The sequence below is a fragment of the Grampus griseus genome (genome assembly GCF_964374135.1).
Source record: "Grampus griseus genome assembly, chromosome: 13".
Classification (NCBI taxonomy): Eukaryota; Metazoa; Chordata; class Mammalia; order Artiodactyla; family Delphinidae; genus Grampus; species Grampus griseus.
The window spans coordinates 22,152,091-22,175,711 of record NC_139007.1 but is presented as its reverse complement, the minus strand read 5'-3'; the positions used below and the strand labels follow the sequence as shown (position 1 = coordinate 22,175,711).

Here is a 23,621-nt window from a genome sequence, read left to right as displayed (position 1 = left end):
TCATTTTAAGAAGAGGATAAGAATCCTTTTCTTTTTCTCTTCTTCCTCACCACTCTGGAATGGGTGTGACAATGTATAACATAACCATTTGCAGAGGTGCAAAAGCAGGCAGCCAATCAATTACACTAAAAGCTCCAGACCATCTTAGAAGTAAACAGGGCATGATTTATTGCTAATGTTAAGCAGTGGGATTTGGTGAGTTTACAAAGCACTAAAATAAAATTAGAAGCTACAGCTATAAATAAAAGCTAGTCTTGGAAGGGATCATTGTTCTTCACTTTACTAGTCCTGTTTCCCACAAGCTGAAAGACCTTATGCTGAGCATAATATTTTGTGAAGCCGGAAATTAAATTCCCACCAGGAAGGTACTGAAAACTAAAAACTGATCTTGGTGGTCAATGAACAGAGTGCCTATGTACTTTTCTGTGTTTTAAAATGTCTCTAAAAATAAATAAAAGGCTCAAATAACAAGAGATCAGTTGAAACAGAAAGTCTGTTATAGGAATTGCCCAAAGACAATCTTTTACTGCCTTATCCAACAGACCTTATTTTGTCTCTAAAACAAAATGCTACATATGAAAGACAGAACACAGACTTGTGAAGCCCACTCCAATCAGGACTTGCAAGTATTGGTTTTTCATAAGCAATCTAGTCATCATGATGAGTCCTCGTGGTTCCACGCCCTACATGTGCTCTTAGCCTTTACCAGGTACTCACTTCACTCCAGGTCTTTACCCCGTAGCACAGAGACATCTTTGTTCCTAAGGCAGACAGATAGAAGCCAACAGGGAGTTTGTATTATGTGTCTAGAAAGAACTGTTCATTATTCACCCATCTCTGCCACAAATAAATTTCAATACCCTTGACTCTGCAAAACAGCCTGATCCCAAATGAACACAAACTCTGCAAACTTCTTTCACTACATTTTTGAAACTAGCAACCAGTCACTTCTAATGAGCCTGTGGAGTGAGGGAGAATACAAATATATTAGTTTTTAGTTATTTTTTTATGATACGAATTGTAGGAAACTCAGTGTGACAACTACTCAATTTATGAGACAAACTTCCAGGAGTGTAAAGATTCAATAACATCATTTCTAATACTCTATTCACAAGAGTTCGGATTGGATACTACACTCATTTCTGCAGCTGTGTGAAGTCCTATCAAACTATAACACATTAAGGGGCTTAAACTCATCATATTTTACTAATGTTCCTAATTTTCCTTTATGAATGAACCCAAAACATCTTTATTTAACCAACGATACTGAGTTATGAGTGAATGTGGGCAACTAAAAAAATTTAAATCCTATGTGGTATTTATACAATGGAATATGACTCAGCAATAAAAAAGAATGAAATAATACCATTTGTAGCAACATGGATGGACCTACAGATTATCATATTAGGTGAACTAAGTCAGACAAAGAAAGACAAATATACGATGTCACTTATATATGGAATCTTAAAAAATGACACAAATGAACTTATTTACAAAACAGAAATAGACTCACAGACATAGAAAACAAACTTATGGTTACCAAAGGGGATAGCAGGGGTCGGGCGGGGGGTGGAGATAAATTAGGATCTTGGGATTAACATACACACTACTATATATAAAATAGGTAAACAACAAGGACTTACTACATAGCACAGGGAACTATACTCAATACCTTATCTCGTAATAACCTATAACGGAAAAGAATCTGAAAAAGAATATGTGTGCGCGTGAATGTGTGTGTGTGTGTGTGTGTGTATATAACTGAATCATTTTGCTGTACACTTGAAACTAATACAACATTGTAAATTACCTATGCTTCAATAAAAAATGTTAATCCTAAATTATTAGCATCAGCTTTATATCGGACATAAGTTGATTTAACATAAAGCCATGAATCTCATACTTTATACTGCTAAATCACTTAGGTAACTATATATCTTCCTACGGACAGCACAGAATAAATATTGTTGCACAAGTTTACAACCTGTCATAAGAAACTTCATCTCACACCAATTCTGTTCTGTCCCATCAACTAATATACCCTCCATACTACTCGTGTTCACCCCTGTTCAACTTGCTTCCCCTCCTTCATATATCCTTCCTGCTCCATAGCACATGCTCTTCTGTTCTTTCCAGTAACGTCTCCTACTTCACATAAAGGCATATGTGATATCTGAAGCTGCTGATTCCACCATTTAAGACCAGTATCTCGGGTGGGGCGGATGAATTGGGAGATTGGGATTGACATATATACACTACTATGTATTAAACAGATAACTATTGAGAACCTACTGAATAGCACAGGGAACTCTACTCAGTGCTCTGTGGTTACCTAAATGGGAAGGAAATCTAAAAAAAGAGGGGATATATGTTTACGTATAACTGATTCACTTTGCTGTACAGTAGAAACTAACATAAAATTGTAAAGCAACTATACTCCAATTAAAACAAAACAAAACAAAAGACCAGTATCTCAGATGAATGACCAAGCCAAAGAAAAATCTACTAATAGGTAAGTGTATGTATTTGGATTAATATAATGGTTTTAGTCAGACATAGAGACTGATCATAAAAAATTACCTCGAAAACTCTTAAAAATATTAACTCATTAAGTGTGAGGTAGAAAGTTTGCATTTAATAATGTTTAACTTTGACGACATGCCTGTAAGATAAGCAGAATTTGAAGGCAGAGACTTACAAACAGGTTTCCCAAAAGTACGACACTTTTTACCCATCCAGTTTATAGCAGCCAGTCCCCAAGATGGCTCCCAATAATCCGTACCTCCTATCTTCATGCCTTTGTGGAGTCCCCTTCTACAGTGAATCAAGACTGGATCTCTGTGACCAACAGAACATGGTGAAAATGACAATGCATTGCAGCTTCTGTCTTGACCTCTTGGATTACTCACTCAGGTCAGCTGCCATGCCATAAGGACAGTCAAGCAGCCATGTAGAAAGGAACTGAGGCCTCCCACCAGCAGCCGTCCCCAATGTGCCAGCCAAGTGAGCACGCCATCTTAAAGTAGATGACTCCTGCCCCAGTCAAACTTTCCGATGACTGTAGCCCCAGTTAAATCTGTCTGCAATCTTACTGAAAGACCAGAGTCAGAAATTCTCAGCTGAGTTACTCTCTAATTCCTGACTGACAGATTTTGAGAGATAATAAATAATTATTGCTGTTTTAAGTGGCCAAGTTTTGGGGTGATTTGTTATATACCCTTAGTAACTGGAACATAATTTTACCCAACATAATCCAGGCCTAATTTTCAATGTTGTCCTTCATGAATGATCCTAACTCTTTAATGAAAAGTTTATGTGATTATGGCTTATGTTTTATATAACCAGTGGTCAAGAAGCCCAGCTATTTTGATATGTAAGTAGTAAAGAAAAGAAAGGAATAGAATATGTGATGGGCTGAATTGTGTCCCTCAAAATTTCATGACTATATTTGGAGACGTGGCCTTTAAAGAGATAATCAAGTTAAAATAAGGCCATTAAGGTAGGCCCTAATCCAACAGTACTAGTGTCTTATAAGAAGGGAAAGAGAAACCAGGAGTTCACATTCACAGAGAAAAGACCATGTGAAGACACAACAAGGAGGTGGCCATCTGCAAGCCAAAGAAAGAGGCCTTAGGAGAAACCAAATCAGCTAACATCTTTTTTTTTTTAAATTAAAAAAAAATTTTTTTTGAAGTATAGTTGATTTACAATGTTGTGTTAATTTCTGCTGTACAGCAAAGTGACTCAGTTATATATATATATTAGAATATATATATATTCTTTTCCATTATGGTTTATCATAGGGTACTGAATATAGTTCTCTGTGCTATAAAGTAGGACTTTGTTGTTTATAAAATCTGCTAACACCTTGATCTGAGATTTTCCAGCCTCCAGAACTGTGAGAAAATAAATTTCTGTTGTTTAAGCCACCCCGTCTGTGGTACTTTGTTACAGCAGCCCTGGAAAACTAATACAGAGGGGAAACCCATAGATTAAAAAAAAAAAAAAGACTTAGAAGACATAACAAAAACATTTTATGGAACAACACTAAACCATAGTGTCCAGACCTACAAGAAAGTGATTACTACAGCAAATAATACAGGCAGCCTTCACTTTACATGGTTATAATGTGCACAATTTCAGGTCCCACAGTTTAAATTACACCAACAACATGGCTCAAATCTCACTTACCATGGTGAATTAACTTTCAGAAACTGCATGAGGTACAAACTTCACTAACAGCACTCCAGTCTACAAATCACTATGTAATTAATAGATGAGTATCATGATCAGTGACCAATCATGTCACATCTTCCCAAATCTGTCAGTGATTGGTCACTCATTTGTTACTCAGTTCACACAGACAGCAAACCATGTATCTGTGTTGTCTTCTTGTCTGCCAGTGAAAAACCCACATAATAGCTTACCAAAATAAACAATTAAAATAGGTAATTAGCCAACAAAGAAGAAAGTGCAGCAAAGAAATCAAAAGTGGTAACACTGGAAGTGAAATTTGAATGGAACACGATGGAGTCACAGAAGAAATGTTTGACTGTGGGAAAGATGATGCGCTACCACCCGAAGCCTCTAGATGTGCAGCCAGAGGAATTCAATGACGGGAACTGATCGCCATAAATGATGAAAGTGTGGAGATGAAAAGAATGAAGAAATGACGCTGCAAAAAGTCCACATTAAAGGAACTCCTGCAGATACTTCACAACACTGAAAACGCAAAGGATAAAATGTTGGAAACTGATCCAAACTTCTACAGGAGTATGAAAGTTCATCAAGGCATAGAAAAGATGCTTGTTGAAGATGCAGACTAGTATATATAGGAAGGATAAACAACAAGATCCTATTGTATAGCACAGGGAACTATATTCAATATCCTGTGATAAACCAGAATGGAAAAGAATATGAAAAAGAATGTATATATATGTATAACTGAATCACTTTGCTGTACAGCAGAAATTCACATGACATTGTAAATCAAGTATACTTCAACAGAATAAATTTTGAAGAGAAAAGATGCTTGTTCTGTATCATAAATTATAGTATGGGAAAAGGCAAACCAAACTACTCTTGATAAGATTTTACAAAGAAATAAAAGTCTAATTCTCAATGTTGCTAATGTTTTAAATTATTGCATACTAAATTTTAGTATTTTTTCATTTCCCTCTACAATTACAACAGACAGTAAAAGAGTTTTTAATGTTCTGGCCAAACATTTAAAGGTCTCAGAACAATCGCAATTTCTCCCACTGATTATTAAGATAGCCTATCAGGATTTCAACATTTCTTTATAGTACCACAGTGCCGTGTAAGGCAAGGACTGCCTGTAGTTAATTTGGAGGGAGAGAGAGAGTTATGATTGAGATGCAACCCAAGGAGGGGCTTCTGGGGTGACTGGCAAAGTTCGATTTCCTGACTGGCGTGGCTGTTATAAGGGTATTTGGCTTATAATAATTTGTTAAGCTAAACAATTTTTCTGGGCCTCAAATCCATGGGGGCAGGGGACTAGTCAGTGAGGACCCGTCTGAAACATGAGTCCAGTGGTCACCTTTCTAAGAGAAAAGAAAAGGAAAGCCACAGAAGTAAGAAGGTGACTCGGCAGAGGGCACAAAGGCTGCTGTCAGACATGAAATTGGAACCCAAGCCTCCTGGCAGCCAAGTCACACTCTTCTCTTTAAAGCCTGCCAGTCTCCCACGAAACAGACTTCTCCTGAAGGGCATCTGTATTGTGCAAGAGAGGTCATTCAGCCAGGTTTGAACGTAGAGGCCTGGGGTTTTAAGATGCATTACCTAATGCTAATAAGAAAGAAAAAGACAAATATGTAGGGAGGCCAAGAGAGAGTCACTGACCTTACAATTTTTTTTTCCTAAATTATTTTTCAGGTAGAGAGATTAGGCTTTGCAGAGAAGAGTAAAACAATTTGGCCTCCCTGATCCTAGGGCAACAATATACTCAAACTTAATGAATGCCATTTATTCTGTGGGGCTGAGACAGCGCTGCTGTGGATTTATGATATCTGGTTAGATTACAATCAATACTTGGTCTTTCCTTTTATTTTTTTATTATTTTTAATTTTTAAAAATTAAAAAAAATTATTTTATATTGGAGTATAGTTGATTAACAATGATGTTAATGATGATTTTATAGTTACAGCAAAGTGATTCAGTTATACCCATAGAGGTATCCAATCTTTTTGATTTTTCATTTTAGATTTAGTACTATAACACAGAATTTTTCCCTTCACTTAAATACCCTAATAGCCTCTGACATTGCTTTTTTCATACAAAATCCAGGACCTCCCTGGCGGTCGAGTTGTTAAGACTCCGCGATTCCACTGCAGGGACCACGGGTTCTTTCCCTGGTTGGGGAACTAAAGATCCTGCATGCTGTGTGACACGGCCAAAAAGAAAAAAGAAAAAAGTCCATCATAGCTTCTGTCTGTTTACTGATTTGGGGAATATGTTTTCTCTCCACTATATACACAGCTTTCATTAACACTAACAAGAAGCACGCCTTGTACACCTGAGACATTAACATCCATCCTATTTAGTTGGCTGGTAAATTCAAAGCAAATACTACGTCTCTTAAGATTTACTCTCTTACCCTCAAAGTTAATGTCTCTGACATTAAGGGAATTCCAAAGGCTGGGGAGAGAAGGACATAATAAGAAACAGCACGGAAGTCTTGGGGCAAAATCTGGTACAATATTTCATGTTCTACTTTTAGACACAAAAACATGGTCACTTTTAACACAGTCAATTATAAGCACAGTGTTAGTGTTCTTGAGTCTTTAAATACCAAGGGAAGAATATAAATTTGTGAATTTAGGATTTAAAAGGACAGAAATGCACTGAGCATCAAGACAATTAGTTTTTGGTATATCAAAATAATCCGTTTTTAAAGACAGAAGCCTTATTTTTTTCAAAATGGCCTTTTCTCAAGGGTTTAGTAATAGTAAGGAAAGAAATTCTGGTGTCTAGAGATAAATTAGATCTGTTGCATATTTTGCAGGGAAGAAAAGGAATGATCTAAAGCTATCATTTTAATAAAAATAGAAGATGGCTGTTTATTTAGCAACCTCTGGAGAACATGTTCCCTGATGGTATTCCTAACTTCCCAGCAATGCTGGGCTCCCTTAAATGAATGATTAGTAATTCTAATCATATATTAAATATCCTGGGTCTAAGGGAACTCATTATTGAAAGGAATCCTTTGATAATCTTACATAGGATTCTTTAAATCCTTATTAGCATATGCTTTTGAAATCAGTTTCCCAAGACATCGCCCAACAGGAAGGTATCTAATTAGCTGTTAAGTCCTTCATTGGATGATAAAGTGTTTACTTTACTTACATTTCAGAGTACAAAATACCCTGGCTTACATCCAATCAAACACCCAGGTTTATTTCAGCAGGGCAGCAAAGACGGAAATGTTTAAAGGCCCCTGAACCTCAATTTTAACACTGCTTTTAAACAGCAACACAGCTCCACTCGTAGTAAGTACTGAAAGAGTGAGGTTCTTTGATTCTTCCTTCAAGTTTTTATTTTTCTGGTTTTTGTTTTTGGACTTTTTTTTTGCGGTGGGGGGGGTCTCACTTTTTTCCATATTGTATTAAAACCCAACAGGTGCCAGGAGATTTTGCCATTATTCATTACTGGCTTTGCAGCTCTTTACTCCGTTTTTGAATAGCAAATGGAGGAAAACAAAGGCTTCAGTGAGCAAACCGTTCATTAAGTATCACATAACCTAGGGTAATACATTCTGGAGATTAAGGAAATTACAAACCATTAAATCAGCATCCCTTCTTAAAGCACCTATAAAGCACCTGGACTTAGGTTCTTCCTCTCATGGTAACTTCTTCTGCTATTAACTTTTACCTTGATTTTTAAAAAGAGACAGATACCCCAGGGCTATACTGCTAATTTTAGCTTTAATTTGTTCCCTCTTAGCATCAAGAGGCATACAGAGCTGCAACGTAAACCAATCACTTTCTCTGAAGCCCCAGTTCCAACTTCCCTATCATTATTTCTATTTGAAAGCAAAGCAGCAGATGGCTGTATAGGTGCAGTCAGGCAGTCAATGATTTGATTTATACGATAAGCCCACTGCCGGGTCTCTCTGCACATGTTCAGAATGCTGATGACTAACGCCGCTGGGCAGTCCCCTTTTGGTTCCAAGCTCTCCTATATAGTAGGCAAGGCTTCAATCCTGGCTGTGTCAAGAAGCATATCTGGAGCTGTCAGAGAAACTATTTCTAGGGACCCAAAGACAAGTTGCCACAAGGGTCTGAGTTACTTGAAGTCCAGGCCACCTGCATCAGAATCTGGGGTGCCTGTTACACGTGCATCTTCCCAGACCTGATGAATCAGGACCTAGGGAATGAGGGTGGGCATCTTTGAATTTTAATAGAGTCCCCAGATGATTCTTATACATGGCAAATTGGAAATGGATTGGTCTAAGGAAGCCTACTGGAAGACAGACTGGCAGATAGCTAACTAGAAGATCAACTGAGTAACTTGCCCAAGATCACTTAAAGTCTACTTTAACTACCTCGATAGGTAGGTTTTACTAGCCTCACTATGATGGCGAACTGTGGGCCAGAGATTAAGTAAATCCTAAGTAGGAGCAGAGTTACCGCAAACCAAGTTATACTAATTTTAAGAGTTTAAGGGTCTAGTGAAAGGGTTAGCAAACTTTCCATAAAGGGATACTAAATAAATACATGAGGTGTTGTGGGCCATATGGTCTCTGTGACAGTTACTCAACTCTGCCAGTATAGTGTGAAAGCAACCATAGGCGGTATGTAAATCAATGAGTATGGCTGTGTTCTAACAAAACTTTACAAAACAGGCAGTGGGCTAGACTTGGCCCATGGCTATAATTTGCTGACCTTTGGTCTAGTGCATCTTTAATTCCAACATGGGCACCATAAAATGTAACTTTAAAAGAAATAAATTAGGACTTGAAAGATGGTAAATATTCATTATTGGGACCTCTTCCTTAGGTGGAACAGCCCAGTCTCAACTAGTAATGGGTGAATGAAACACTACTACAGGCTGACCTCGAAGACATTGTGGATTTGGTTCCAGACCACTGCAATAAAGTGAATACTGCAATAAGCAAGTCATACGAGTGTCTTGGTTTCCCAGTGCATATAAAAGTTATATTTACACTACAATGTAGTCTATTTAGTGTGTAATAGCATTATGTCTTAAAAATGTACATACCTTAATTTTAAAATATTTTATTGCCAAAATATGCTTACCATTGTCCGAGCCTTCAGTGAGTCATAATCTTTTTGCAATAGTAACATCAAAGATCACTGAACACAGATCATCATAACAAATATACTAATAATGAAAAAGGTTGAAATATTGCAAGAATTACCAAAACGTGACACAGAGACACAAAGTGAGCAAATGCCATTGGAAAAATGGTGTCGATGGACTTGCTCAATACAGGGTGACCACAAACCTTCAATTTGTGAAAAACACAGTATCTATGAAGCAAAATAAAGCAAAGCACAGTAAAGCGAAGAGCAATAAAACAAGATATGCCTGTATAGTTAGTGTAACTACTAAAGTTGTGGACCACTTTCTCCATGACTCCAGCCAAGTACTGGGATCCTTCACACTCGATATTCTCCATTTCTAGCTGTCGGATGCTGAATATAGCCAAATGGCACCCTCCTAGGCACAAAATGGCTTCAAGCAAATGAGATAAACAGATCCAAATCTTACAACATTAATTTCCCTTAGGAGCAAATAAGTAGGGCTTCCCTGGCGGTGCCATGGTTAAGAATCCACCTGCCAGTGCAGGGGACACGGGTTTGAGCCCTGGTCCAGGAGGATCCCACATGCCATGGAACAACTAAGCCTGTGTGCCACAACTACTGAGCCTGTGCCCTAGAGCCCACGAGCCACAGCTACTGAGCCCGCGCACCTAGAGCCTGTGCTCTGCGACAAGAGAAGCCACCGCAACGAGAAGCCGGCACCACAACGAAGAGTAGACTTCGCTCACCACAACTAGAGAAAGCCCGCACGCAGCAACGAAGACCCAACGCAGCCAAAAATAAATAATTTTTTTTTAAAAATTAAGATCTTTAAAGAGCAAATAAAAGTGACACATACATTTATGATTGTGTAATACATCCCATGGTGAAGACTGCTTTTGTTTTTTTTGAAGAAGAAGAAGAAAATTTTCATACTTGCCTATTGCCAGCAGCTGGAACTAGTTTATTTTTGGGTTTCTTTTTTTTGTTTTTTGGGGTTTTTTTGTGGTACGCGGGCCTCTCACTGTTGTGGCCTCTCCCATTGCGGAGCACAGGCTCCGGACACACAGGCTCAGCGGCCATGGCTCACGGGCCCAGCAGCTCCGCGGCATGTGGGATCTTCCCGGACTGGGGCACGAACCTGTGTCCCCTGCATCGGCAGGTGGACTCTCAACCACTGCGCCACCAGGGAAGCCCTGGAAGTAGTTTTAAATTACTACGAGAATGAACCCAATAAGATATGCATATTCTTGTTCTTTGCTAATCTTCCTCTTTGCTAATGTTCCATCTTTCTCAAATGTACAATTCTCTAGGGGGTTGGGTGACTGAATAAATAAAATATACTTCATTCCCTAATAAATGTATAAAACTAGATGGCTTAATCCCATTTTTATTTACTCAACAATTATGACAAAATTGTTTCCCATATGAAGGTCTCATCCACACTTTACACTACAAAGACATAACACTTGCTGTTCGGAAAGTGAGAAATAAATAATATGAAGGCAGTTACACTGAACTGACCGGTTAAAAGACTAGCATATTAATATAAAAGATGGCTACTTATCCACCAAAGAGTTCTGTTCCCCTTCTAAAGTAAATGATTATTGGGAATTCCCTGGTGGTCCAGTGACCAGGACTCAGTGGCCCTGGGTTCCATCCGTGATCGAACTAAGATCCCGGAATCTGCATGTGCAGCCAAAAAATAAAAAATTAAATAAATAAAGTAAATGATTATTGCTCAGAAGCAGCTGTCTGGCCAGGCGCTATATTTCCCAGTCCCCATAAATTGAGGTGGGGCTCTGAACTGCTTCTGGCCAATGGAATGTGAGCAGAAGTGATGTTTTCACTTGCTGGTGAGGGTAGTTAATCTGGTTGTGTTTTTCATACTCTCTTCCCCTTGTAGGGACATGAGAAACCACATGTTGAAAATGATGGTATAACGGGATGGAAGGAGCCTTTATCTCAGAGTCACTTGCAGAAGAGCTAACCAGGAGAGCTGCTCAACCAGGAATAACCTATTTGGACTTCAGGTGAGCTGGAAATAAACTTTTACTGGATTAAGCTACTGAGATTTGAGGTGGATAAATGAGTCAAGTCATAATTTACTGAAGGGTTTCTAAGATGAATGCAAGTATTGAAGAATCACATGTATAAGAAAAACTTGAAAGTTACAGTTTTTCCCATTTATGCAATCCATTCATATGAGTTAAAAACCAGTCTGAATGACTAGAGAGTTCTATTTATAAATAAATTCTGATAATAACATCTTTTATAACAATACATCATTGCAATAGCTCACCTAAATCACTGGATACTCCACAAGGTAGAATGTGTTGTATGATATATTTATAATACATTTAAAACATAAAGTGTAAGCCAGAAGACAATCTGAAAATAAATTTGCATTCCCCAAGGCAGAATCTACTGAACTTCAGTCATTCAGGACCACTTCATGAGTTTTCCAGAGCTGTATCTCAAGTATTATTTTCTTCCTATTTTTCTGGAGCCTAAAGAGGTTAGGGACAGAAATGGCAGTTGTGAGGCTGAGTCCTGCACACACTCTAGTTCCACATGTGCCTACTAGGGACTCCCAAGATAGTTTGCTGTGGGGCTCCTCTGGCCCTTGAGGAATGGATCCTGGAGTTTGTAGGATATAGGAGAGAATGGCGGGAGGCTCTGAGGGAAATGAATTGTTCAGGCTTCTCTCAGGTTTAAACAGAAAGAAAGCCTCTGGAGGCTGGTAAGGGGAAAGATATACCAGAAAACTGAAAGGGGCTAAGACACCCAAGTGAAAGGGCCTGTTATGCAGTGGGTAGAGCTCTGTAAACAACATTTTCTTGCATTGCTTACTAACCATTTTTGGGTTAGGGAACCATGTGAGAATATAACAAAAGCTATGGAATGTCTTCCCTCTCATATATACAAATGAACATTCACTTAAATACTTACACCTAAATTCTGGGAGCTCTTAGAGCATCTGTAGCCCATCAATGAACCTCAGGTTAAGAATCCCTATTTCAAAGTAAGTCAGACAGAGAAAGACAAATACCATATTTATATGATTATATGTGGAATCTAAAAAAGGAGTACAAATGAACTTACCTACAAAACAGAAATAGAGTTACAGATGTAGAAAGCAAACTTATGGGGACTTTCCTGGTGGTCCAGTGGCTAAGACTCCGTGCTCCCAGTGCAGGGGGGCCTGGGTTCGATCCCTGGTCAGGGAACTATATCCCACATGCCACAACTAAGAGTTCGTGTGCCGCAACTAAGACCCAGCACAGTCAAATAAATAAATAAATATTAAATAAATAAATAATATAATGCCTTTTAAAAAAAAAGAAAAAAAACTTATGTTACCGGGGGTAAGGGGGGGAGGGATAGATTGGAAAATTGGAATTGACATATACACACTACTATATATAAAACAGATAACTAATAAGGACCTACTATATAGCACAGGCAACTCTACTCAGTACTCTGTAGTGGCCTATATGGGAATAGAATCTAAAAAAGAGTGGATATGTGTATATGTATAACTGATTCACCTTGCTGTACACCTGAAACTAACACAACATTGTAAATCAACTATACTCTAATAAAATTTTTTTTTAAAAATCAAGCATGTTTTCAGAAACATCAAAACAACAACAACAACAAAAAGAATCCCTATTTTAGTAGGAGATTTCATAGCTGCTCCTCAGGTTGATACAGGAACCTACTAATAAATAATGCAGGCTCTTCCCTATACAAGAGAGAACACAGCTCTTTCTCGCATCTCTTCTCCTATGACTGGGGATAAGGAGGAAGAGGAAACAGAGGTAATATCACTCCTTGGCCTTTCTGGCCATCTGCACTGCTCTTAACCTCTAGGCCTTGGTACAGTCCAGCAGTGGGGCCCCATCAATGGGATTTTTTTTTTTAATTACTTTTTTAAACTTTATTTTGAAACAACATTAGTCTCACATAGAAGTTGCAAAAATAGTCCATGAACCTCAAAGGTATTAAGAGTAAGTAAAATAAGCCAGTCACAAAAGAACAAATATTGTATGATTCCACTTACAGGAGGCATCTAGAATCAAACTGACAGAGAAAGAAAGTAGAAGAGTGGTTACCAGGGGCCTGGGGGAGATGGGATTGGGGAGTTATCGTTTAACGGGTACAGAGTTTCAGTTTAGGATGATGAAAAAGCTCTGGAGACTGACAGTGGTGATGGTTACAAATGCCACTGAACTGCATACTTAAAAAATTACTGAAATGGTAAATTTTATGTTGTGTATATTTTATCACAATAAAAAAATAATACAGAGAGTTCCTGTGTACCCTATCTCTCAATGGTAATATCTTACATAACCATAGTACAATTATCAAAACAAGGAAACTGGCACTGGTATAATACTATTAAGTAAACTTACAGAACTTATTTGGATTTCACTTTTTCCATGGGCTCACAGTGTTTGTGTGTGTGTGTGTGTGTGCGCGCGTGTGTGTGCGCGTGTATGTGTGTGTGTAGTTCTATGAATTTTATCACATTCATGGATTCATGTAACTACCACCATAGTCAGAGTACAAAACTGTTTTAAATCCCCATTTTACAGACTAGGAAACTGAGGCATAATGAGGTTAAGTAAACCGTCAAAAATGTTACAACCAGGTCTTCCCCGGTGGTACAGTGGTTGAGAATCCGCCTGCTGATGCAGGGGACACGGGTTCGTGCCCCAGTCCGGGAGGATCCTACATGCCGCGGAGCGTCTAGGCCGGTGAGCCATGGCCGCTGAACCTGCACGTCCGGAGCCTGCGCTCCACAACAGTGAGAGGCCCGCGTACCGCAAAAAAAAAAAAAACAAGTCTGCTCTTTGGTACTTGAATATTTTATACTACATATGGCATAATATAAAACATTATATAGTGCATCTCAACATTCTACCTAAATTGGGTCAAATTCAGAATTTCAGCTGAGACTTACAGTTCACTTGGTATTTTCTAGATAGAAAGTAAGTTTAAAAACTAACACTAGGGACTTCCCTGGTGGTGCAGTGGTAAAGAATCCACCTGCCAATGCAGGGGACATGGGTTCGAGCCCTGGTCTGGGAAGATCCCACATTCTGTGGAACAACTAAGCCAGTGTGCCACAACTACTGAGCCTGCGCTCTAGAGCCTGCGAGCCACAACTACTGAGCCCGCATGCCACAACTACTGAAGCCCACGCGCCTAGACCCCATGCTCCGCAACAAGAGAAGCCACTGCAATGAGAAGCCCGCACACCACAACGAAGACCCAACGCAGCCAAAAATAACTTAATTAATTTAAAAACAAAAAACTGGCATAAGACATGTTATCCCTTCCAAAGAAAGAGAAATAACTTTTCGTTTTGTGAAAAATCTGAACTGAAAATTTCCAAGTCAAATTGTTCATGATTTATTTTCATCCTCAATAATAAATTCAAATCACTACCATCTAACCATAATAAAATAGGTTCATCTCAGGCTTCCCTGGCAGCGCAGTGGTTAAGAATCTGCCTGCCAGTGCAGGGGACACGTGTTCAAGCCCTGGTCCGGGAAGATCCCACATGCCACGGAGCAACTAAGCCCACGCGCCACAACTACTGAGCCTGCACTCTAGAGCCTGCGAGCCATAACTACTGAGCCCGCGTGCTACAACTACTGAAGCCTGCGTGCCTAGAGCCCATGCTCCGTGACAAGAGAAGCCACCGCAATGAGAAGCTCACACACTGCAACGAAGAGTAGTCCCCGCTCGCCGCAACTAGAGGAAGCCCGTGCGCAGCAACAAAGACCCAACACAGCCAAATATAAATAAATAAAAAATAAATAAATTTTTTTAAAAAATAGGTCCAATCTCATGTCATTACATTTTCACCTCTCATTAAGCAAATATTTTAGTTACTCGAACATCTAAATAGTTCTATTACGGGAACAAAGTATTTTTTTAGTACATTTGATTAATAATGAATTTTCTTGTGTAATTTTTTAAACTTTTTAACTAATTTATTTTTCTGATTATAAACTAAATATATGTTCATTGTAAGAAGACTTAAAATTTCCATAAAGATGCAGAGAGGCAAAAACACCCATGCTCCTAAAACTCACCACCTAGAGGCAATCTCCTAGTATATCAGATTCCCCTGGGACTTTCCTAGAGTTAGAATAAAATGCTGACATTTTTAAAAACTGAAAACTCTAATTTACTGAAAAAAGAATATAAATTTTCTGACCTTGGAATCAGGTTTTAGAATAAGATGGTACTTTGGGTTTATATTCTAAAATGTGAATACACGCATACATAGTCTGAAAGGACTCTACACAGTAAGCTATTGATGTTCATAATAAAAGGAAGTCATCAGGTTACATGAGGTTAACAATCTCATTAGCTCTCTTTGGCTCACAGACCATCAGGTTGATTCAAGGGCACTGATCTTTAGAAGTGAGGGAAAAAAAGAGTGTTGCTTTTACACTGTGAATATGAATGATTTCACAAAACCATACCTTTTAAAAAATAATATTTTGGTCTAGTCCTCTTAGTGAAGAGAAAACTGAGGCTCTGAGATATTTTCTAGAGCTCCACCGCAAGCTGGTGGCCAGGACTACACTACGTTTCCTAATGTCCATCCAATGTCCTTCCATCCCCCTCAAGGACCCCGGACGTGCCCCTCCATCCAACCCAACAAGACGATGGAGAACAGGGTTCCTAGAGCTAATGTGGAAAAGGTCACAACCTTGAAAGAACTAAGTTCTGTTTTCACCTCTTATCTACTTAATATCTGTAAGGAAAACTGACCTTATTCTTTTGTATTTATTCCTTTTACAAACATTTCTCAAAGCATATGTCCTTTACAAAAACAAAAATAAACCAAAAAAAAAAAAAAAGCCTTGCTGATTCCTGTTTAGCTATTAATACTAGTTTACTTCGAACTACCTCTCCATTCTTAGTTACTATCTGCTGATATCTATCTCCATTAAATTCACCTTTTTTTATTTTTTTATAAATTCATTTATTTATTTAATTTTTGGCTGCGTTGGGTCTTTGTTGCTGCATGCAGGCTTTCTCTAGTTGCGGCGAGCGGGGGCTACTCTTCGTTGTGGTGTGAGGCCTTCTCATTGCAGTGGCTCCTCTTGTTGCGGAGCACGGGCTCTAGGCGCGCAGGATTCAGTAGTTGTGGCGCACAGGCTTAGCTGCTCCGCGGCATGTGGAATCTTCCCAACCCAGGGCTCGAACCCATGTCTCCTGCATTGCCAGGCGGATTCTTAACCACTGCGCCACCAGGGAAGTCCCAAATCCACCTTTTTTTAAAGAATGCTTTTTACTATCATGGACAGAAATATTTCCCATAATCTCCATTCTGGAACTGAAGACAAATCAGTGATGTAGATGAAATTAAGTCCATTCAGCTACCAATAAACTCCCAAATTTAAATTAAATCTTTTCCTCCTTACATACCCTTTCCTAGTTTTACATGAAGATATTAAGAGTCAAGCAGTTCCCAGATGGTCAACAGACACATGAAAAGATGCCAATATTGCTAATCATCAGGGAGATGCAAATCAAAACCACAATGAGACATCACCTCACACCTGTCAGCATGACTATCATCAAAAAGAACACAAATAACAAATGCTGGAGAGGGTGTGGAGAAAAAGGAACCGTCTTGCATTGTTGGTGGGAATGAAAACTGGTGCAGCCACTATGGAAGACAATATGGAGGTTTCTCAAAAAGCTAAATATAGAACTACCACGTGACCCAGCAATTCCACTCCTGGGTAAATATCTGAAAAAAACAAAAACACTAACTCGAAAAGATACATGCACCCCTGTGTTCACAGCAGCATTATTTACAATTGCCGAGATATGGAAGCAACCTAAGTGTCCATCAACAGATGAATGGACAGGATTTCCCTGGTGGCGCAATGGTTGAGAACCCGCCTGCCAATGCAGGGGACACGGGTTCGAGCCCTGTCCAGGAAGATCCCACATGCCACAGAGCAACTAAGCCCGTGTGCCACAACTACTAAGCCTGTGCTCTAGAGCCCGCGTGCCACAACTACTGAGCCAGCGTGCCTAGAGCCCGTGCTCTGCAACAAGAGAAGCCACCGCAATGAGAAGCCCGCGCACTGCAATGAAGAGTAGCCCCCGCTCGCCACAACTAGAGAAAGCCTGCACGCAGCAACAAAGACCCAACACAGTCCAAAATAAATAAATAAATGTATTAATAAAAACAGATGAATGGATAAAGAAGATGTGGTATATATATACATAAACACATAGGAATATTATTCAGCCATAAAAAAGAATGAATTTTGCCATTTACAGCAACATGGATGGACTTGGAGGGCATTATGCTAAGTGAAATAAGTCAGACAGAGAAAGACAAATACTGTATGGCATCACTAATATGTGGAATCTAAAAAATACAACAAACTAGTGAATACAACAAAAAAAAGAAGAAGACTCACAGATACAGAGAACAAACTAATGGTTACCAGTGGGAAGAGGGAGGGAGGAGGGGCAGTATAGCGGTAGGGGACTAAGAGATACAAACTATTAGGTATAAAATAAGCTACAAGAACATATTGTACAACACAGAGAATATAGCCAATATTTTATAATAACTAAAAATGGATTACAGCCTTTAAGAAAAAGAGTCAAACATTTTGCAAAGCACTTTGTGCCTAATATCAGATTCTAATAGTTAAACGGATGCTCAAACTTTCTGACTCTCAATTTTCTTTTAATTAAGAGTTGCAGACAAAAAGTAGAAAGCAATTCATTCTAATCCACATTTTATTATCTACAATGCAGTTTTCTACTTTATACCCTAAAACCATAAGGCATTGAGTATTATCTATAAAAATATTGAATTACCATGTTGTATACCTGAAACTAATATAATATTGTTAAGTCAGTTATACTTTAGAAAAAAAAGATGTTGAGTGTTAAATATAATCAGCTTAACCCAAGGCAAGATATGATATTCTTATTTTTTAAGAAAGGAGCAATATGTTAAGTAAAAATAATGCTGATAATTTATAGATGGGCGTGAAATGGAAAAAATGGAATTATCAGTTCAGAAGAATCAAATACTTTCTCACACACAAACATATATCCAAATTTTATAGAAGGAGAAGAAAACCCTCAACATTATAAACCAAAACAAACAGAAAAAAATTTTACGTCAATTTGGAAGCATCGCCTATGGTTCTGTATAGGCTTCCCAATGATAAATGACTGAAGAAAGCAACAATAAGAATCTACAACTCTGCTAGGGAAACATCACTACTGAGTGTATTCTCACAAATTGTTAAAATATCACCTGGTCCTAGCTTACGCTTGGGATCTGGGCAAGGAATAGGACAAGGGAGGAAAGGTCTATGTTACCTAAAAGGCACCGTGACAGCCATCTGTGACATCGCTATCCAAGTCAACCTTTCCTTGGAGGATTAACAAGTACCACTTATTGATAGGAATTATCATGGGATGCTCTACAATTTAATAAAAACTGTTTAATCTGAAAAGATTATCTGCTCTCTGTGCCAAAAGTATATACGGAAATTAAATCCTACTTGAAACAGTTCTTGGCCTGTAACCTACATCCAAACTTCCCAAGACTTTGTCTTATGACAAAGTTCAGGCTCAATCCAATCAGTTATGACCTCCTCCCCAAACCAGGGCACATGGTGGCAAATGAAAATGAGTATTCCAAGGATGGTCTGAAAAATCAAAGTGTCACAATGGTACACCAGAGTTTTCTGTTTGAAAATGATAAATCATCCTATAATGTGAACTAATTACCTCATAGTTTATTTGCTAAGGTTGAGATTTCAAGCACTGGCTATTCTTAAATAGGGGCAATGACATACACCTATTACTGGACATTCATTTAGTACTATTTAACAATCATTAAAACAGCTACCATTTCTTGAGACTCCATTATATTCCAGGGCTTTGGTAGATGGTTTTACATGCGTTATCTAGTTTAATCCTCTGAATGACCCTTATGAGGAAGGCTCTAGCCACTCCATTTTACGCAGAGGAGAAAACCGAGATGTAGCCCACTGTACCCAGAAGCTTAACCTGGGGCTACTTCAGGCAGCACCTTCCTTAGTAACTGATCTCTCTTGGGAAGGGGGTTTTGCCTTAGACCAACAATTCCCCAACTGTGCGCCAAGGCACTCAGGAGCTGCAGAAAATGCACAGGGGAAACGTAGGATTTTTGAAAATTTCAAGGGAAACACAGTGTACTCAATGTGCTGGACACTGAACTTACAGACTGGAGGAGTCCACAGCTTCAACATCAGATCCCATTACATTCCTGTCAATGACATCATTTATCTCTGCAAAGCTTGGGTTTTCAGTGGTTGCTGTGATAAAAAGCAAGTGCTGCAGAAAAATTAACGTGGGACAGGAAATGAGATTGGGATCCAATCTGATCCCAAAGTTTGTGTGTGCAGCACACACACACACACATCCTCTTTGTAGCTGTGGTTATTTAAGAATGATATAAATTTTTTTCTCTCAGTTTATGTGCATTCTTTTTTTTTCAAACAGCTTTTGTATGTTGTTAGGATATAAATACTTATTACATTATTTCAACCTAACTACTACTAACTACCTAAATCTAGGGACACTGAAAAAATTACTTAGATACTAAGGGGGCCATGAACCAAGTTTAGGAATCTTTGCCTTAACCAAGAAATGTCAGAATGTGTAAGATTCACAGAGGAGACCTGTGATTCAGCCCAAAGGAATAACTTAAGGTCCCTAACACAAATATCATAACCAGAAAAAGAAGAATTTAGGTTAAAACCGTTTTTAAAGGTCACTCTCAGCAGGCTTAATCCTTCAAATCCCATACAATGTCCCCTGGAAAACTGGTATTTTTTTTAAACACTTCTAAAACACATGCACACTAATTACTGTTTTTCCACTTCTTAGAGACTCAAGCAAAGCTTTCAAAATTATAGCCTCCAAGCTATGTTGAAAGAGACTGGCCCTCCCCGACACAGACAGAACACACCCGCAGAACCTGTGCCAAAGGAAACTGGGGGCAGACCCTGACAGCCAGCCTGCCCGTCCCAGCACTTTGATACTTTCAGCTTTCTGTGGTTTGCATCTTACTCTCAATATCCTGCTTTTACGTTCTACAGGAATGCTCCAGGTTATTGTGGAAAGGCTTGTTTGGAAACTTCCCTTCCACAGAGTTTTTCATGTAAGATATTAAGGTGAAAAGCAAGGGGAAAATAAACACAAAATCCAGACTATCAGTTCCTTGGGGAGAGAGAGAGAAGTAAGTGGAATGCCACAGGGAGGAGTGCTCGGGCCTGCAAGGTTCTGAGGATGCCCTGGTTCTTCAGCTGGGTGATGGGTACCCGGGTGTGCCTTGTGTTCTTCTTCTTTAATTTGTACCTCTCCGTTTGATACTTTCTGAATGTATGATATAGGCCACAGTGGCAGCACCAGAATTTCAATATGCGAGGGCCTTGGGAGTTGAAAGAGTACTTCGTCTCTAAGCAGAGTTGGATCACAAGCCGTCTGCTTTCACTTGGATTATATGCTTATCTGGAGGGGCTCTGGAGAGGCTGATGAGTTTGAGTGGGAAGCTAAGGTTAATTTTTGGTGCCACCACCGAACAAGGAGTCAACAAATTAGCATTTTGTTATCACCCTTGGTTTATACCTCCCAACAACATGCAACCAGTTGTTTTCTGGGCTCTTACTCCTTTACACCCTTCTTCCACTCTCCCCATCTCATTTAGGACCTAGAGAGCAGAAAACTCTTCCAATTTTAATTTATATCCCTAATCAAAAAAAAATTCTTCATTTACCAGATACTAAGCACCTGCTAGGGATGAGGAAAGCTAAATATGTATAGTCCAGCACCTACTACAGCAGAACAACAGGTTGCTATTGCCATTTTAAGGATGGGAAACTACGTTAGAGACCATCAGTACACTGTGGGACCACCGTGGACCCAGGGGTGTTTGTGTCACTGCCCAAGTGCTTCCCACTTCCATTGGCCTAACAGACATTAGCTCAATGTGAATGAATATCACCATCCAACAGACTCACAAAAAGGATGCCCAACCTTCAAGAGCGCTCTGCCAAGCTTTTCACTTGCATCATTTCACTTAATTTCTACAACCGTACCCCCAGGCTATGTGTCATACACCTAGTTTACAATTCTAAAAACTGAGGTTTAAAGAAGTGGGTCTTCCGATGTCACACACCTAACAAGTGGCATCAAGACTCAATCTCATGACCCCAAAGGGGATCTCTCAACCACCACTTAAACCATCTCACCATGCTTTAGGGAAAACATTCTTTTTTTTTTTTTCTTTTTGGTCTGTGTTGTGTCTTCGTTGCTGCACGCAGGCTTTCTCTAGTTGCAGCGAGCAGGGGCTGCTCTTCTTTCCAGCGTGCAGACTTCTCACCGCGGTGGCTTCTCTTGTTGCGGAGCACGCAGGCTTCGGTAGTTGTGGCTCACGGGCTCTAGAGCGCAGGCTCAGTAGTTGTGGCACACGGGCTTAGTTGCTCTGCGACACCTGGGATCTTCCTGGAGCAGGGCTCGAACCCGTGTCCCCTGCATTGGCAGGTGGATTCTTAACTACTGCGCCACCAGGTAAGCCCCGGGAAAACATTCTTGACCCGCTCTAGGAAACGGACGCTCCTCTAAGGTCACAAATAAGACTCCACTTCCCCTCCCGCCCCTCAAATCTACCGGAAGCACCACACAGAAATTTCCAAGACAAGTGTCCGGGAGCTGATGTCTGAACTCAAACCAAACAATGTGCTCGCTCCCTTGAGCCCGGGGAGATGCCACTTGCTAACTCTTTACAGAGCTTAAGTCCAGCCAGAGCGGACCTCCCCGGGGTAGGGCAGCCCCACGGTCCGGCGCCTGCAGCCCTCTGTGGTCCTCGAAGGGGTGAGGGAAGGGGTCAGGCTGCTGTCGCGTCCGAGCCGAGCCCGGTCACTCGGAGGCCGGCCCGCAGGCCCAGGGACGGCGGGGGACGCTGGCCACCAGACGGGACCCTCCCTTACACCCGAAGACGGCCGGCCTCCGCACCCGGTCTGGGACCCCCGCCCCGCCCCCGACTTTCTACAAACTCTTTGAGCTCACTGGAGAAAGAGGAGGGGGACGAGCAAAGACGAGAAAGTTCTCTGCCTCCTCCCACCAAAGTTCTATATTCTAGGGAAGCAACTGAAGGAAAGAGACAAGGGAGGTGCCCCAGGAAGGACCCCCCCTCCCACGCCGGCTTCCCCAGAGGCCGCAGAAAAGGGGGCAACGCGCTCTGTCTGGGACTCCTCCCCAAACAGACAGCGACCTGGGGGCGCTCCCACCCGCGACACGGTCCTCCCGGGATGAGAAACCCCCCGAGAGTAGGGGACGCCTGTCCTGGGATGAAGAGGGGTCTCGAAGGGACCCGGCGAGAGCACACGGTACCTTTCTCTCCGCGCCGCTGGGACCGACGCCGGCGACAGCGTGGGGGGCGAGGGGAGACGATGGGCACGGGCTCCCGCTGGCTCCGGCGGGCCCTGGGCCTCGGCGCCGCCCAGCGCCGCCGCCTCCTGCCGCCGCTCGCCGGTCTGCGCTCCCCGCTCCCGCAGGTTACCTGTGGCCGAGCCGCCGCGCCCGCCGCCCGCTCGGCGCCGCGCCCCGCCCCGCCCCGCCGCGCCCGCGCTCCTAGGCTGGGGCCGCAGCGCCCCGCAGCGGCCGGTCAGGGCACGGCAGCGGCCCGAGGGGAGGTGGGGCCTCCAGGGCCCTCGGGCTGGCCTTGGCCTGCAGCCAGCTCCCTGCTGGGCCGCTGCCGCTTCCGCGCCCTCCAGAGAGCCATCCTTATAAAGAGGGAGAGGAGCGGCGGATGCAGTTGGGTGAGGTTTTCCTGGCAGGGGTTGCCAGGAGGTTTGTAGGAGGGAGAGGGGATTCGGGTGGAGAAACCATCCCTCAACCTGTGGCCAAGTGTGTATTTCAATATGTTCGTAGTTCACTTAACCGGGATGTCTCAGAAGCTGAACAACAATGATGAATGATCCAGGCTCATTAGAAAGCTGGAGAAAAGAAAGGAAGCCTTTATTCCAAAAAGCTTGTCTGCTAATAGCTTGTCGGAAGCATCCCATACGAAACGGGCAAAAGCATTGAACGTTCCTGCCTCCTATATTCAAATCACACTTTACATACCATTAACTCGGTCTGGTTTTGTCTGTTTTTCACAGTCACTACTTCAGTATCTAGAAGAGTTCCCTGAACATAGCGAACACTCAGTAAGTTATTGTTGAATGAATGTATGAGTAGGACCTCATTCAACCTTTTGAAGAAGCGCGACAG

General features: G+C 40.9%; 1 protein-coding gene across 2 annotated transcripts in view; it reads right to left on the bottom strand.

The window, feature by feature from the left end:
- ANKRD6 (ankyrin repeat domain 6) overlaps positions 1 to 22,820 on the bottom strand; it is a 222,702-nt gene extending 199,882 nt beyond the window's left edge. For both annotated transcript variants that reach the window (XM_082669179.1, XM_082669181.1), the window contains exon 1: positions 22,740 to 22,820. The gene's annotated coding sequence lies outside the window, so the exon portion shown is untranslated. The remainder of the gene's footprint in view (positions 1 to 22,739) is intronic.
- Between the last annotated feature and the right edge of the window lie 801 nt (positions 22,821 to 23,621).